We start from the raw sequence: 17,301 nt of genomic DNA, 5'->3' as shown, positions 1-17,301 counted from the left end.
TTACCATTCATTTTTATTAGGTCACATACGAAAAACAGTGAATCTGATCATTACTTTGTTATTGTCAATAATGAATAGTGTTGGCATTGACATTTTTGTTTATAGTCTCTGGAGAAACTCAATACATCAAAACTATCGACAGATGTTTTCATAATAAATAGCTAAGGAATAAAAAGTCTGCACTCTATGATGTCGTTGTATAATCATTTATTAATAAAGAATCATTAATCAATAACAATACTGTAATTGTTTTCGTTTAGATATCTATATTTGTCTTCAGTGTTTTATTAGTATCCGCAGCATGTTCATCGTACTTACTCCGACAAATAACCTTTTATTCAGAACAATAATGAGCTCGGTGCTTTTTTTAAATAAAAAATTACACACTTTAATATAGTCAATTATTGTTAGTTAAAGACCACTTATGTACATTCAGATGTCGTCTTTTGATGCAACTGTCGTTTTGGTTGATTTTTATAATGATAAAAAATCACCACAGTATAATGGAGTATGTAAACATATTTATTAACCGTAAAACAATTTCAAATTATTTGCTGTATCAGAATGTAATGCATTATGGGTAATATTTTCAAAAGCGTACACCAACATATTTTGATTGGTTTAAAACGTGTTAACCAATAGAAAATCAAAAAATAAAGTAACGTTATTATGATTTTGGTACACGAACAATGATATAACCCATAGTCTTTTAGATTTTGAAAAGGCGAATTAGAAACGCATCCAATGATCCGAATTATTTACTTAAGATTAATCGTTCTTTTATTATTTATTTCAATGTATATTTAGTCATTCCGTAATTTGCATATTCTCAGGAACTTCACGTTATTTGTTGTGTCAGTTACAAAGAGTTCCAAATGGTGAAGTTGAAATCATCCCTTCGTAAATTTTACGGACGCCATCACGAGATGGTTCACCGTTATGGAATAACCGTTTCACAAATGATATCGGATATGTTCCTTACGTCGTAACTACAATCCCCTTCCCTTTCATGAATTTGACCTATCGATTTAGACTATTTACCGGATTTGTAATCACATAAGCAACACGACGGGTGCCGCATGTGGAGCAGGATCTGCTTACCCTTCCGGAGCACCTGAGATCACCCCTAGTTTTTGGTGGGGTTAGTGTTGTTTATTCTTTAGTTTTCTATGTTGTGTCATGTGTACTATTGTTTTCTGTTTGTCTTTTTCATTTTTAGCCATGGCGTTGTCAGTTTGTTTTAGATTTACGAGTTTGACTGTCCCTTTGGTATCTTTCGTCCCTCTCTCTTCTTTTACATACATCAATTTTCTGTGTGCATCAGCCAACAGCTGGCCACATAAAATATAATGAAATAAACTACTAGAGTTAGTTGCATTATGCATAAAAATCAGTTTAAAAAAACTGAATCATCCCAGTTCTTCTTGTCTGTTGCTAAGGAAAATAAATCCCCAAGGCCATAAAGGACAAATTTCCTCAAAATGAACAAATTTTAATTTTGCACAGCTCATTTATTATTGCAAACAGCTTTAAATAATTTATCGTTAAATGAACAACAGAATGTGCTTGATAAACATATATTTATTGAAATAAACCATATACGGTGGCATACAGTATAGAACATTAGAGCTAATAGCTATTTCAGGGACTATGGATCTTAGGCAAAAAGAGTCAAATTTGACTAAAAACAATTTTTACAGAGATATAGCCAAGACATGACTCTCTAGACTTAGACATGTTGAGATTATGTATTTAGCTAATCAATAATGAGAAAAATATTTCCGGGTACACATATCTTAAATTACTAGCGGATAATTCAATTCGGTCATATTAGGGGTGTACACTGTACATGAAGGCTATTTTTTTTAATATTTGCTATCATACCAGACAATTTCAAACATAAACCAACTAACATATTATATTGGTGTTGATGTTTGTTGAATATATAAAAAAGAAGATGTGGCATGATTGTCAATGAGACAACTACACACAAAAAAACAAAATGACACAAACTTTAACAACTATAGGTAACCGTACGGCCTTCAACAATGAGCAAAGCCCATACCGCATAGTTACATGTAGGTATGTTTGTTTGAATGACTGATCTATGAAATTGTTTTTCGGCTCAATAAGTTTTGCAATGGATTCTTCTAAATTAAATTATCTACTACAGAGATAAACCAAATGGGTTCATGATGAAGTTCATTATATTTAAGGAAAATTTTGGTTTTACGTTTAAAATTGGGGATTTGAGAATTAATATATTTTACTGGGTATACATGTACTTTGAGTAATTTAGGAACATCTCTTTGAATCAAATTTGAACGAATAACTTGGTATTTGTTTCGTTTCAAGTCAATTTTAAGTAAAAGTTACAGAACAACAAATTACATTTAATGAAAATTATATTATAAAATTGCAAACCCTTAATTTTGGGATGAAGTGTACTTTGGACAGATGCTTAATTTAATAACGATTAGTTTCGCATGTATTCAAGTTATTTTTAATAAATGTGTTAATTTAAAATTGTTTAGACTATAAATCATTTTGTTTTGAAGGTTTGATTCACTACTCATTTAGTTTCACATCAATACATGTAGCACACACATGAAACAGTTGTAAAGATATTAACTAAACAATATATTTAATAAACGCAATCTTATTTTAAATAAGAATTACTCAGATTATTAAAATATGTGTTTATCTTTCAAATAACAAGAATAAGAAAAATAATACCGCAATGCAGTGCTTAGGCCAAAATTAATACATATACATAGTCTATATATATATATGCAAAATACTTTTATTAACATGACACAGATAATTAAGATCTCAGACTAAACTCAAAGGCAGACAGAACAGTTCTTTCTTCTTGAACAAATTATTGTCAGCCAATCTTTCAAAGAGTAAAATACTACAATAAAAATTTCCAATCCCAATCGAAATCTTTGGAAATTGATACAATGCATATGAAATTCGAAAAAAAATAGGTTAACAGGAAACACAGTATAACTGAATAAAGACTTGAATTTCCTAACCATTTAGAAAAATAAGATTGCCCATTGTTGAATTTTATATCAAAACTTTACAAAGGAAGTCTATCCGAATGAAATATCTTAGAGTATTTGCCAAAAAAAAATAAAAGATAGACTTTTTAACACAAAATCAAAAAGACTTGATTATATGCAAAGAAAGACTGTTATTGCTGGTCTTCATTTTCCAATTTACTCATTGTTGCTGAAGTCCTCCACAGAAGGAGAAAGTTCACCTCAATGTTCAAAAGACAGGTTATTGCACCTATTTGGGATATATTGATAGGGCAACATTTCAGGAATAAAACACAGTCTTTGCACCTGTTGTAATTTTGACAGATATTAAAAAAAACAGACAATGTATTCAACAAAACATTGAGATCAGTCACCACATGTTCATGTGTCTGCATAAATGTTAGCCATTACTTCGTATATGATAATTGATGTTTCATTTTGTAATTTAAAAGCTCTTCCATCTTTATATTGGGTGTTTAGCTGTTATGAATAACGAGAGAAGTAACTAATAAACACAAAATAGCATGTCATGACCATGTTCACGATGGTCAACTGTATTTTAAACAAGTGAAGGGGCTAGAATATCATTTCTTTTAACCTGGTCGATGATAAGTTTCAGGTCTGCTGTTATGCCTTATGGCTATTCTCTCGCTCCTGGACAGTTTCTTAAAAGTTATGTTCCTTGAACACATCTGGAACTTCACTAGTGTTTTTCTATCTCTGAGCTCTATTAGGCTTTCAATATGTTTCAGATGATGGTTACACAATTTATTAAGTCAATTTCTGTCAAACGCGTACCTTGTGTTTCATAGTTGAAAGTTCTCAATACACATTCTCAAAGTTTCAATATGATATTTCAGTGTAATAAATGTCACAAATTATGTCCAGAAACTGTTTTAAAAATGGGCAGGCAACATTCATAATTTAGTATGTCACTATCTATGGAGTATTTCAATGATAATTGTTGCAAAGCTGTCTTACAAGGAATATTGATCCAGAAATAGTATAATAAGTTGTTGTCTGCTGGAATGTTTTTGCCTCTACTGAACGAATATTTTTTATAAAACTTACAACCAGATTAGTTTGAGCACGAGTTGTAATTTCTGGAATATGTAATATGATATAATTACCTTCAATACGTCTAAAATAGTTTTTTTTTCATAAGAAGGGACATTTTTATCATGAAAATATTCATGAAAAATATTTCTTATTTACAAATAGAACCTTCATAAAAAGGGATGTCAGGGTAAATTACAAACAATTTTGCATCAATTCGTTGACAAAACATATATAATTTTATACTTTAAAGTCTTCAATGTGAGGATTCGGGCGTTTTTTGTATAAACAGATGTAAACAATGACAACAAGCATGCCGGTTATTGTGTAAAGTGGACCACTCCATGTACTAAAAAAAAACATTTTTTTTTATTAGGAAAATTTGTCAGTTAGGAGTTTAAGTGATTGAAATCTTCACTTATACCAATGAAAAAAAATTGTTATACTTTATCTCTATTTTACCATACATTAAAATGTTAGCAATTTCTCCTTACTATACTATAATATATGATGTCATGTTGTTTCCATAGCAACGATATTTTGGTTTAATTTGATTGATAATTTGGACCATTTAAACTTTAAAAAGTCATCGAAAGTGATTACTTAGAAATGATATCTTTTGAAAAGTCGTTCTTCTCTAACTGACCAAATTGTTTATGTATTTTCCTTTTCTATTAAACTATCTATTGTTTTATCTTCCGAATATCCGATAAGTAACGTATATTTCCACGTTATTAATTCCACCTTACCAACACATAAAGTGCGATCCATTTAAATGTCAGTGTAAAACAGAAATAGCTTCTATATCGGATAGATTGTATCTTGTCAGTCAAAGAAACTTTACATAATACATATTTTAAGGTACCAATTTTCTTGCACCAGATGCGCATTTCGACAATACATGTCTCTTCAGTGATGCTCGTGGCCAAAATATTTGAAATCCAAAGCTTTTATTAAAGATGAAAGCATGCTTGAATATTTAGCTTTTTCAAATCAACGGTATTGTTACATGTCTCTTCAGGGATACTCATGGCCAAAATATTTGAAATCAAAAGCTTATATAAAAGATGATAACATGCTTGAATATTTAGCTTTTTCAAATCAACGGTATTGTTACAACTGGTTATTTTTTAATGTCAATGTAACGCATCAACATACAGGGGTGGTTTTGAGAATTTTGTTATTCGGGATATTATCGCCATGTACAACTCGACCAACTTGTGATACAATCAATTTTGTAAAACAATTATACTTCAGTGGCAAATATAGATACAATGTAGTGTAAATACAATAATATTCAGATAATACTAGTTCGGTTTGTTGTAAATCTAAAAGTTCAGCTGTTTCAGTGTCCTCGTTCCCTTCCTGGTTAAACGAAAGACTTCAAAACTGGCAAAGAGTCTTCATCAATGAGTATGCGATACTTGAAAGAAAAAAACAAATACCGGGCGTCAATACTCAGACACATATGTTCAAATAGAGTGACATGTTGTTCTAAAATCGGTAACATCTAGGAATTTGTAAATCCTATTCAGCGAGTCGGTCTACTACACATCATAATTGATCAATATAAATATAAACATAATGATATTAATTTTTAGACGCCTATTTTATGACAAAAAGAAAAGGGATAACACAACATGTATGTATGGCGAAGGCTGTCGAAAAAAAATTACCTTAAGAAGTCGCATATAAGCTTCATCGAGTAATTTAATATTAAATAATATCATTTCAATAAACATCTGTTTTGGTTCTTTGCTGTGTCAATTATCAAATAATGTTATGCATCATCTGTCATGGTAAAATACCATCACATAACATATCAATTTTGGGGGAAAAAAACGATCAATATTGATGTGATTTCGTAGAATTTTATCAGATTTTTAGGATTATTTAGATACAAATATGATCAAGAGTAGCCCTATGAGTGTTACCAGTTAGGAAACCAAAATTCACTTTTATGAAATAACCAAAAACATTGAGATAATAATAATAATAGTGTTTTTTTAATAGAAATAACATTTGGATAGAAAAAACAACGTATGGAAAGCCTATTATGTCAAAGTTAAATGTTTTTCCCAATCCACTATAAATAAATATTTTTAAACTAAACTAAAGTTAAATTTCGTCAAAATGGTTTGAAAGTTAGCTGATATATTGCGCATTTTTGTTTCTATTAACATGATAAGATAAATTTCATTTTCAAATTTCATATTCCTGTTAACAAAACTTTGAATTTACGAAAAAACTAAGGATTTTCTTATCCCAAGCATAAATTACATTAGCCGTATTTGGCACAACTTTTTGGAGTTTTTGATCCTCAACGCTCTTCAACTTTTTACTTGTTTGGCTTTATAACTATTTTGATATGAGCGTCACTGATGAGTATTGTGTAGACGAAACGCACGTCTGGCGTAACAAATTATAATCCTGGTACCTTTGATAACTATTTACATCACTGGGTCGATGCCACTGCTGGTGGACGTTTCGTCCCCGGGGGTATCACCAGCCGAGTAGTCAACACATCGGTGTTGAAATGAATATCATTAATGTGGTCATTTTATAAATTCCTGTTTACAAAACTTTGAATTTACCAAAAAAACTAAGGATTTTCTTATCCCAGGCATATATTACCTTAGCCGTATTCGGCACATCTTTTTGGACTTTTTTATCCTCAATGCTCTACAACTTTTTACTTGTTTGGCTTCACTAGTAGCACGATTTCAGTCTGAAACGGTCATTTTGGTCTGATCGCATCTTGATTGACTGGATTTACCGCTAGAGAAATTCGTCGAGATATTTAAGATCGTCCAGTCGTCGTTCAGATCGATAGCCTCACCAGGTAAATCAGTTCGTTAAGGCATGTCAAGACGGAAAAGACTGAATCGTCTAGCGGCTTGTTTAGATCCGTTAAGAGCGTGTCAGACCAAAACAGACTACGGATAGAAAATTACGTTAAGATGTTGTCAGACCGTGTCAAGGCATGTTCAGATTTTATAAATTTGGATAAAAAACGGGTGAAACTTTCCCAGTGATTATCAGGGGTTGCTCCCCTTTTAAGAATAAAATAAAAATTAGAAAGAAGACGGTTTATGTTAACTGAAAGTGTACCATGTCCCCTTAATTAAATAGAAAAAATAATCAACTTTAATTCTTGCTTCTTCCTATTTAATTAATTAATATTTTTTATATTAAAAAAAATAAGTAGCTCAAAGTCAAACTACTGCACAAACCTCTGCGGCTTGAGTTAAAAATCAACAGATTGCCGAAGTATTATTTATTTATTGAATATTAAAGCATCTGAAACTTTATAAGTGATTGCAAATACATTTGTGCAATTACTGACTGGTGCCGTGGTGAAAAATTTGTCAACTGGACTTCTCAGTTATAAATTAAAGAATTACAGATGTTCTTAAAAAAAATACGGGATGTCGGGATGATCATAGTGACTTGAAAACGCGTAAGATGTTTAATTAAATTTTGATGTCTTTTTTTTTAATATTGGGAATGAAAAGAAAAGAATTATCACTTATTTTCTTTATGTTTTCCATATATAAATTTCATTTTGGGTAAATTTGAGGCAGGAAAAATCTATTAAATAACGAAAATTGCCAATCAATCTCGCAGTGCACAAATTATTCGGAAGACTCTTACAATCGCTACGTAGTTTAAGGTGACCCCAGAGGAGTATCGATTGAGGCACGCTATCGTTGGCGCCATTTTAGATGCTGAAGCCGAACAAACTACAACCTGTAAATTACATCGGAAATTATAGACATCCGTAAGTAGATTTTTCTAATAAAAACTATCTTATATTGCCAGCGGCCTTATAATATCATTTATAAATGTAAAAATGTATAGATATATTGCAATTTGCAGAGTAAGAGCCTAGAGGCTTCTTTCAGTTTCCGCACTCCATCATAACAAATTAAAATTGATAACTTGGCAGTGAATTCCGTGCTAATAAATGTTTGAAACATAACCACCTCAGTCTGACTTGAAAATCCCTTGTATTCACACAAAAGAATATTTCTGAACTTTCTATTTTAAAAAAAATATATGAAATGAGGGGGTGGGGATGGGGTGGGGGAAATATACCTTTTTGTGTTAACCTGTTATGGCCCTTTTCAAGGTGCTGGTAACTGTTATTTGAGATCAAGTTGTTCGTTAAATGTTATCAGCATTTTGGCATTTTTTGTGACCTGTTTTTGCCAAAATCTAGGTGTTGTTAACCTGTTAACAGACCCCTATTGCCCCCCCCCCCCCCCCTGATGAAATATTCACTGACAGAATTCACAAAGTATTGTATTGAATATTTTTCTACACACTGTTATACATAGATATATAGGAAGATGTGGTGTGTGTGCCAATGAGACAACTATCCGTCCAAATAACAATTTATAAAAGTAAACCATTATACATGTGTTCCAAGGAAACAGTTATCGTACTTTGGTTTTCGTTGCCTACGAATATAGTCCCTAGTGTAAACAGTGTATAACTTGCATTTTTTATTTGATACACTTTCCCAATTTATTTCTTGATATTAAATGCATGAAATATTAAGTAGGGGGATGTAATTACATGTCAAAAAAAATTGGGTGCTGAATCTTTATGTTAAGAAGTAAATTAGTCCAGTTCTAAAAGGTCAAATTTATGCACGTCTGAAGCTGTCAAACTGAACTTTACACCCCCTTAACACAGAATTGTCAATATTTTGAGTTAGAGCTGGTAGAAGTTTCTATAATTTTGATATTATTTGTCTCACTGTTAGTACACTACACTGTAAAAATCATTTTGAGAAAGAGCAGGTGCAGATTTTTTTAATTTGAATTTATTGTCTAAAAGAAATGCACTACAAAATAACTGTGTTCTCGGGCCTAAGAAGGTCAAATTATGGCATTCAACTGGGAGTCTTGTTGACATTAAAAGAATGAAATTAAGTATTGTCCACTGTCATTGATAATTTTTTACAATATTTGAATAAGAAACTTTCTTAAGGTGCAAGTGTAATTCAGAACATATGCATGACAAGGCAATGAATATGAATAAATTATTTGAAAAATAACTAATCTGTGCTTCTACTTAAAACTTAATGTATTTTGAAAAACATGAAAAATGTATTCTTAAAAGTATTAACACAGACTTTCAATTTTTCCTGAAGTTTCATTGGTGGAGCTTGACTTTTTACAGTATGGTGGTCAAGGGTATCTAGTTCTGAAGTTTGATTATTAACTTTTTTCTACCCTTTATATTACATTTTAAGAAGCATAAAAAGCAGTAGAAAGTGCTTGCTCAAATAAAAAAATCCCTTTCAGAAAGCTGTAAAATATTGTCATACATGTAAATGAAAATCATTATTTTCTTTAATTTAAGAAAGGAAAAATGGGGAATTTAATAGCAGATTCTTAGCTATTACTTATATTGTGTTCGATTTTAAACTATTTTATTCATCTCAGCTTTCTTGTACATGTAATATTCATTTGGTGACACTGACATGACTGATAGTTGATTTACATGTATAGATATCAGTAATAATAATTATAACAAGTTACATTTTTGTAACTAACATCTAAATCACACCCAGCTTCATATAGACTAGTACTGTCCTTATGCAAATTAAAATGTTACAGATTAGCACCATCACTCAGTTGAGAAAATATTGTTGATATATTATTGTACATGCATTGATAATTTAGTAGCAAGGTTTTCTCAGATTTAAATTTTAAGTGGTTTCTATGTATTACATTGACCTATGGTTAGAGGAATGGTTAGGATCTGGCTTAGATGTTTCACCCAGCCACATTCTCAATTTCTGTATGGTGTCTGTGCCATGTATCATGTATTTGTTTGTTATTTTTTTGTACATAATTTAGGCCAATAATTTTGTTGTTATATGAAGGATTTCACTAATATACAACAGCAATTTATAACTGAAATTTCAACCAAGAAAAAAAAGGTGTATAAATGCTCATTATTGAAGGCTGTTTACCATGTTCACCTATATTTGCTAACTGCTACAATATTTGATCTAGTGGAGACTTGTATCAATGGTAATCATACATATACATTTTTGTACACGTACCACGTAATTAATATATTAAAAATAGCTGGCCATTTAGTTATGGAACATGAGAGAGAAACATTGTCATTGTAAGACCTTAAATTAAGATTTATTTAGAGTCTGATAAAACGGGGCTGTACTGGAGATTCAAATGTACAAAAATGTACATGTAGGTGTAGAGTGGTCATTAAGGAAATGAATTGCAATGACCATAGTCAGAGCAATTTGCATATTTTTGTATGTACATGTATAGTGCATGTAGTTGTTTCGTTGTAATAAGGGGAAATTGAAAAACCATCTAGTTTTTAAAATGTATAGCAACACATCCATAGCATAATTTATAAGAAAACCACTTCAGATAGCATCACATTAAAAATTGTACAATCACATAACCATGAAGTTAAAAGGCCCTTGGGAGAACACTGTTAGAAATAGAAAGATGAACAGAAGTTTACTTGTTTATGGTTGTATGCTGTTCACCTTTACATTTACCTGATTATTTAATGTCCTTTGGTCTGCGATGGCATTGTCATATTGTAAATCATACTAGATATCTTTTAACTATAAAATTTAAACACACTGATAAAATTTAATAGCTGGCATGGAGACAGGGCTCACAATTGCTTCAGAATTATAGGGATACATTGCAAGTGACTCTCTTTGAAACAGATAGGGAGAAGTGGAGATTTGAGAGAGAAGTGCTCTTAGACTAGTACTATAGTATTAAGTGTCTACCGGTATGATGAGTTTATATATATGTAAATAATGTTCTTTTTATATTGTTCAATTCAAGTTGGAGTATACAATTTAAGTCCAAATCTTTTAATTATCATAAAAAAAAATTATGTTTCATTGACTTGTTAAAATTGAAAATGTAGAATGATCCATGAAATCAACTAAATAGAGAATGGTCAGGTGACAACAGCATGACTAGATTTCACTTTTGATGGTTAGGCAAAAGGAATTGATTGGAAAGCGACTTAACGCTGATGTCGTCTGCTAGCATGAGCCCTGAATTAGACATTGTATTTTATTTATTTTAGAATCTGACATACATGACATATGACTGTAAGATTTACTTCTATTCAATTAGCAAAAATCTTCTGGAAATCTATTTATGCATGGCAGTCATTTAAGACAATATTGTATTTTATCAAACTATGGCCACGTTCCTAGCTTTAGTTACAGCTAAGATAAAGAGTGGCGCAATTTCACCATCTCTTATAAGGTTACCTGTATTTTCATCACAAAGAAGTGTTACATGTACTCCTTTGAAATGTAGAATAAGTTAACATCAGTAAATTAGTCTCAAATAAACTTTATTTCATCACCAAACATAAAACCAGGACCATTTGTAAGTTTTCTTCTATTTTCACCATGTACACACATGCGTAAAGTCAACTTTCGAATACACACCCTAATTGGAATCTTGTACATCAGGAGTTTGTAAACATTGACCAATAAGACAATGATTTAAAACATAATGAAATATTGGCAAGCTAAAAAGGTAAGAGCAGTTCGAGTCTATGGACATTTCATGCTTTTCTTTACCCCACTGACTGCATTCTTTTTTACACGGCCGCAAAAATTAAAAAAAAAATATGGTTGTATATTGGTATCACATCGTCTGAATTGTTTTCGAATTATAACTTTTGTATTTATATAAGTAAAAAGAAATCAAAAAATTTTAACACAATGTTTATAACCACAAAAGAGGGGTTAAATATCTATTTTTTTTGTATGTTAAATTAACTCGCATAAACTCTTGTAATATGATAGGGGGTTAGGGGGGATATTTGTAGATGATAACATTATGTTAAATAACAACATAAAAAGAAATTTGTCTAAATATATGTAAAATTAATTCCTAACTTTTGTCTCATTTAGGTTAATACGTGTACAAAGTGATGGTTACATTACCTTAGATGAATATGGATTTTTCTGGTTATTTTGATATATGTGGTAAGTACAATACAAATAATTAAAAATGTTAATTGTGCATAATTCGTACAACTGTATTTTTTTATGGTCCTGGGGCTGGACTGTTATCATTTTTATACCTCATGGAAAGAAGACACGGAGAGTACATGTATAATGCTTTTAACCCGTCCGTCCGTCTGTCCTGTTTCTTGTCATAGCAACTCCTCTGAAACTACACTGTAACAGAATTTGATGAAGCTTTTTGAAGATAATAAGGACATACTACGTAGATGTGCATAAAGACAGGATTTTTTTTTATATTCTTACACTTATTTAATTTCTCCTAAGACAATGTGTGGATGTGGGGTATGTGAGGATGAAGAGATATTTCCTGTATCACAGTATTGATAGTGTCATTATTATATTGAAATTAAATACCATCGATATATCAAATGATATCCAGTAATTACTTGTGATGAAACAACATTTGTGTAACTATTTATTGATTGTTAAAAAAAAACATTGATATATACATGTACATGTATCCTGATAATAGTGAGTGCAGTTGTGGGAAATGTTGTATATTATTTAATGCTATCACACAATTCAATGACAATGCAAGTATTAATTGCATCCACCCCTCAGTCAGTGTCTAGCGACTTGAGTTTACATCTATTAATTTGTGTTAAGGTTGGTAAGCATTTGTATATATATTTATTCCATATGGCAAAAAAATATTTTAGCACATTCCAATCATCAAATAATCAAAGTCTATTTACTAAACCTTTTAAATTTGCCTTCTTTAATTTACATATATGTTAAAATGTAGATCATAGTTTTTCCCCGAATCAGTTTCATCTCCAAAGTTAATTAGATGGTGTGTTGACTGAAAGAAACACACATATTATTGAGCCCATACCCTGTAAATTATTTATATTATAATTTTAACAATTGTTTGAATTAATCATGTTGATGTTTTATATTGTAATGAATCTAATATGAGAATTTTAGTCCTATCAGTGAATATGAATTTGACAGCTTAAGCCCCTTTAAATATAACTAGAACAAACCCGCGAAATTGCAGGCATTCAAAGCGTGTTTAAAAGTATGTAAAGTGTCATAGGAAGGATTTTGTGGTTGTTGATTGTTTAAGTGTTTCATATTTGTTTTTCGTTCATTTTTTGTACATAAATAAGGCCGTAAGCTTTCTCCTTTGAATTGTTTTACATTGTCATTTTAGGGCCTTTTATATCTGACTATGTCGTATCGGCTTTACTCATTGTTGATTTCTGTGTCATTTTGGTCTCTTGTGGAAGGTTGTCGCATTGCACTCATACCACATCTTTTTTTTGGTAAAAAAATTTAATAACTAAAGAATTTCAGAACAACAAATCATAGGTGATTTGGGACAGGATTATTGTTTTTATAGCCCGGCTCAGGCTTTTTTCACAAAAAAATATTTTTTTTTTGTTTGCTATTGATTTTAATAATACATGAATAACTTTTATATGTATGTTCAAAAGTATACAGAAAACCACCAACCGGAAGTCCAATCTGACTTAAAATTGCATCTAACGACGAATATCAGACAGCAGATACACTTAATTCTTAGTATATGTATGTTTAAAGTATACAGAAAAACACATACTGGAAGTCTAATCTGACATATCAGAACACCTTTTTCTCGTTTTTCTCCCCAAAAAACTAAATCTGAATAATTATATGAATGGATGACAAATGCAATTATGCACTGTACCTATAGGACACAGAGGCATGATGATTAATTTATTGTGGAAAGAAGAGAATTGACACACATCTGCAGGTTAAATAGTACAGATATTTCTGGCATTATTTCTATTATTCAATATTGGTTGTTTTATAAACCAGATTCTCAATACCGATGCTGCACTTGGTCTCTTGTGTACTTGGTAAAACAGTCTACCTAACCATTAGGAACAGTATTACTACAATGTATTCTATATGGTTTTTTGCTCATTGTTGAAAGCAGTATGGTGGCCAATTTTTTATGGAAATATTCTTTTTAAAGCACAAAGGTGTCAGTATTCACCTCAGAAACTTCCAAAACCTTTAAATAGACTGATTAAGAAGGGATATAATTCATTTTTTGTAATTACGATACTGTTGTCAAATCATTAAAGATTGCATATTTTGGCGTTAATATTGAGTCACTGATAAGGTCTTTGCGTCGGAACTAAAGACATGTATTCTAAAAACAGTTGTTGGCATGGCACAGGTTATGTTCTTCTCATATATGTTATGATGGTATTATACTAAACCCCTAAAGGGAAGGATTGTGCCTGATGTTCATATGATGAAATCATAATCTTTCAGTCAGTTTAATTGAAGTCTGGAGCTGGCATGTCAGTTAACTGCTAGTAGTCTGTTGTTATTTATGTATAATTGTTATTTTGTTTATTCTCTTTGGCTACATCTTCTGACATCAGACTCGGACTTCTCTTGAACTGAATTTTAATGTGCGTATTGTTATGCGTTTATTTTTCTACATTGGTTAGAGGTATAGGGGGAGGGTTGAGATCTCACAAACATGTTTAACTCCGCCGCATTTTGGCGCCTGTCCCAAGTCAGGAGCCTCTGGCCTTTGTTAGTCTTGTATTATTTTTATATTAGTTTCTTGTGTACAATTTGGAAATTAGTATGGCGTTCATTATCACTGAACTAGTATATATTTGTTTAGGGGCCAGCTGAAGGACGCCTCCGGAATTTCTCCCTACATTGAAGACCTGTTGGTGACCTTCTGCTGTTGTTTTTTAATTGGTCGGGTTGTTGTCTCTTTGACACATTCCCCATTTCCATTCTCAATTTTATACCTAATAACTTCAACATCATTTCAGTCTTTGTTGAGAAGTTTCATACCTAATTTTTTGTTTTATAATATTATTAACTACTGATCTAGAAATTAAAAAACCACATACATGTCTTTCTTCCATATAGCTGAAACGTTTTTAAACAAGTAAGAAGTTATATTGGCATCAGTTACAGGTCAATAATGTTTTCAGTCACTCCTAAGCATACCTGCACACTTATTGAGCGTTAAATTGTTTGTTTTTTTCAAAACCACATGAATAAATATACTCTGGACATGTATAAAAATTACAGAACAAGCCTTAAATATGTTTTTATATGAAAGAAAACAGTTAAGGTGGTACCTAACCCAACAGGGAGATAACTCTGTAAAATTTGAGTAATGTGTTGTTAAGGGAAAAATTAGTGTTTGTCAAACTGCTATATATATATATAACCAGTGTATTTTTTCTGAAAAAACGATTGCTTCAAATTCTTTGTATTTTTATACAACCCCAAAAATTGAAATTTTTTTGTCAATTATTGGTATCACGTTGGCTTCGACATCGTCTGAAGACATTTGGCTTTCGCACTATAACTTTAGTATAAGTAAATAAGTATCTTTGAAATTTGAACACAAGGTTTATGACCACAAAAGGAAGGTTCAGATTGATTTTGGAAGTTTTGGTCGCAACAGTTTAGGAAAAAGGAGCCAAAAAGGGCCAGAGTAAATAGAAATCTATGAAATTTTGACACAAGGTTTATGACCACAAAAGGAAGGTTCGGATTGATTTTGGAAGTTTTGGTCCCAACAGTTAAGAAATTAGGGTCCAAAAGGACCTAATTAAGCATTATTCTTGGTTTTCGCACAATACAATAACTTAAGTATAAGTAAATAGAAATCGATGAAATTTAAACACAAGGAGGACTTTCAAATAACCATCTTCAACAAGTTAACTCATACAAATAAGGCAACATCTTTAATTTTTTTCACAAGATTCATTACCATGATGCATCATGAATATGCATGAAAACATTTCCACTGTATGTAAAGCAAACAACTAATAAGTCAATACGAGATTCACAATCAAATATGGAACAAATACACATATTTAATATGCACGCAATTCAACACAAATCTCACATGGTGAAACAGGATGTAAAACAATGAATGAGAGTTGTCTCATTGGCATGCATTCCACATTCCTCTAAATACCAGTAATTTCAGATATTTCCTATTAATGTGGTACCTAACACTACAGGGAGATAGCTCTGTAAAATCAGCTAAACGTTTTAATTACGTTGTGTTGTAAAGGGGAAATTCAGCTTCTGAATGATCAAAATTACTGTCTGTCAAACTGTTTGGTTGGTTCAAAAATTTTTTATATTTTTGTCAAAAGGTCGAAGTAAATATTTCAAAACTTTGTGAAAATTAAACGAGCCAAATTAGTTTTAGTGAAAGTGTTGTGTACCACCTTAAACTTATATACATTTATATTTTATGTGGTGTACTCACATGAAGCAATGAATGGGCAACATTGCCCCTGGTGAAGTAACTGTCGGAACTGTATCCGTAGCTTATGCCTGGATCTGTTTGTGTTGAGATTGTTGCTGTGGCGACTGGTTTCCAACAGCTGCATGGCTCATTGTGGGCGATGAGTTTGGCACAACATAAACATCCAATAGTACATATAGCGCGATTATAATGAGCAGGTTGAGAACCGGGTTGGCTGAAGCTAGTATCCATGATTTATGAAATAATCACGTTTGAAAATGATTGTTTATATATGAGGGGGGCTTACATCAGGGAGGCCATACCTCTGTCTGAGTGTACGGCAAGGGGTGCAGGGTATTGTCATAAATTCTCTGGAACTATGGAACACTTACCTGTCAGTAGATGTCAACCCTAATTAATATACTTTGTGTTGTTGTAACTATTACCTTGTGTTTGTGTACACATATTAATCGGACATTCTAAAAAGGAATACTTTTAATAAACTACATTTCATAGTAACAAAGAAAATATATATTTACAATTATTAATACCATGCACATTGGTTGAAAAAACTTGATTTAACTTGCATGTAGCTTACAGGACCGATTTACCTGTAACATTTGTAGAAACTTAGATTATATTTTGTATATAAGATGACCGATAGTGCTGTCTCAATTCAGAGTTTTAACTTTAAAAAACATGATTAAGTGTGTATTAATATAGTACAGAATAGTATAGAATGTCTATCTATAGCTACATCCAACGCTTTACATGTCATGATATAATGATATTCGTCACCGATATCTCTTAAGCCGCAGAAATGACAAAGTCTGTCTTGAAAGGGGTTGGTTATAATAACTTTAGGAAATTATACTGAATATAAAAGAGAATTTAAAGTA

At 31.4% G+C, this 17,301-nt stretch overlaps 1 long non-coding RNA gene across 1 annotated transcript; it reads left to right on the top strand.

Moving 5' to 3' along the window:
* Window positions 1–7,394: 7,394 nt before the first annotated feature.
* LOC134724588 (uncharacterized) lies at window positions 7,395–12,126 on the top strand. Its single transcript, XR_010108451.1, has 2 exons — window positions 7,395–7,884; window positions 12,052–12,126. It is a non-coding gene; the product is annotated as an uncharacterized LOC134724588 (long non-coding RNA).
* The last annotated feature ends 5,175 nt before the right edge of the window (window positions 12,127–17,301 follow it).

The sequence above is a fragment of the Mytilus trossulus genome, chromosome 7 (genome assembly GCF_036588685.1).
Source record: "Mytilus trossulus isolate FHL-02 chromosome 7, PNRI_Mtr1.1.1.hap1, whole genome shotgun sequence".
Classification (NCBI taxonomy): Eukaryota; Metazoa; Mollusca; class Bivalvia; order Mytilida; family Mytilidae; genus Mytilus; species Mytilus trossulus.
Note: the sequence above shows the minus strand (reverse complement) of the source record. Positions and strands in the feature narration are given on the sequence as shown.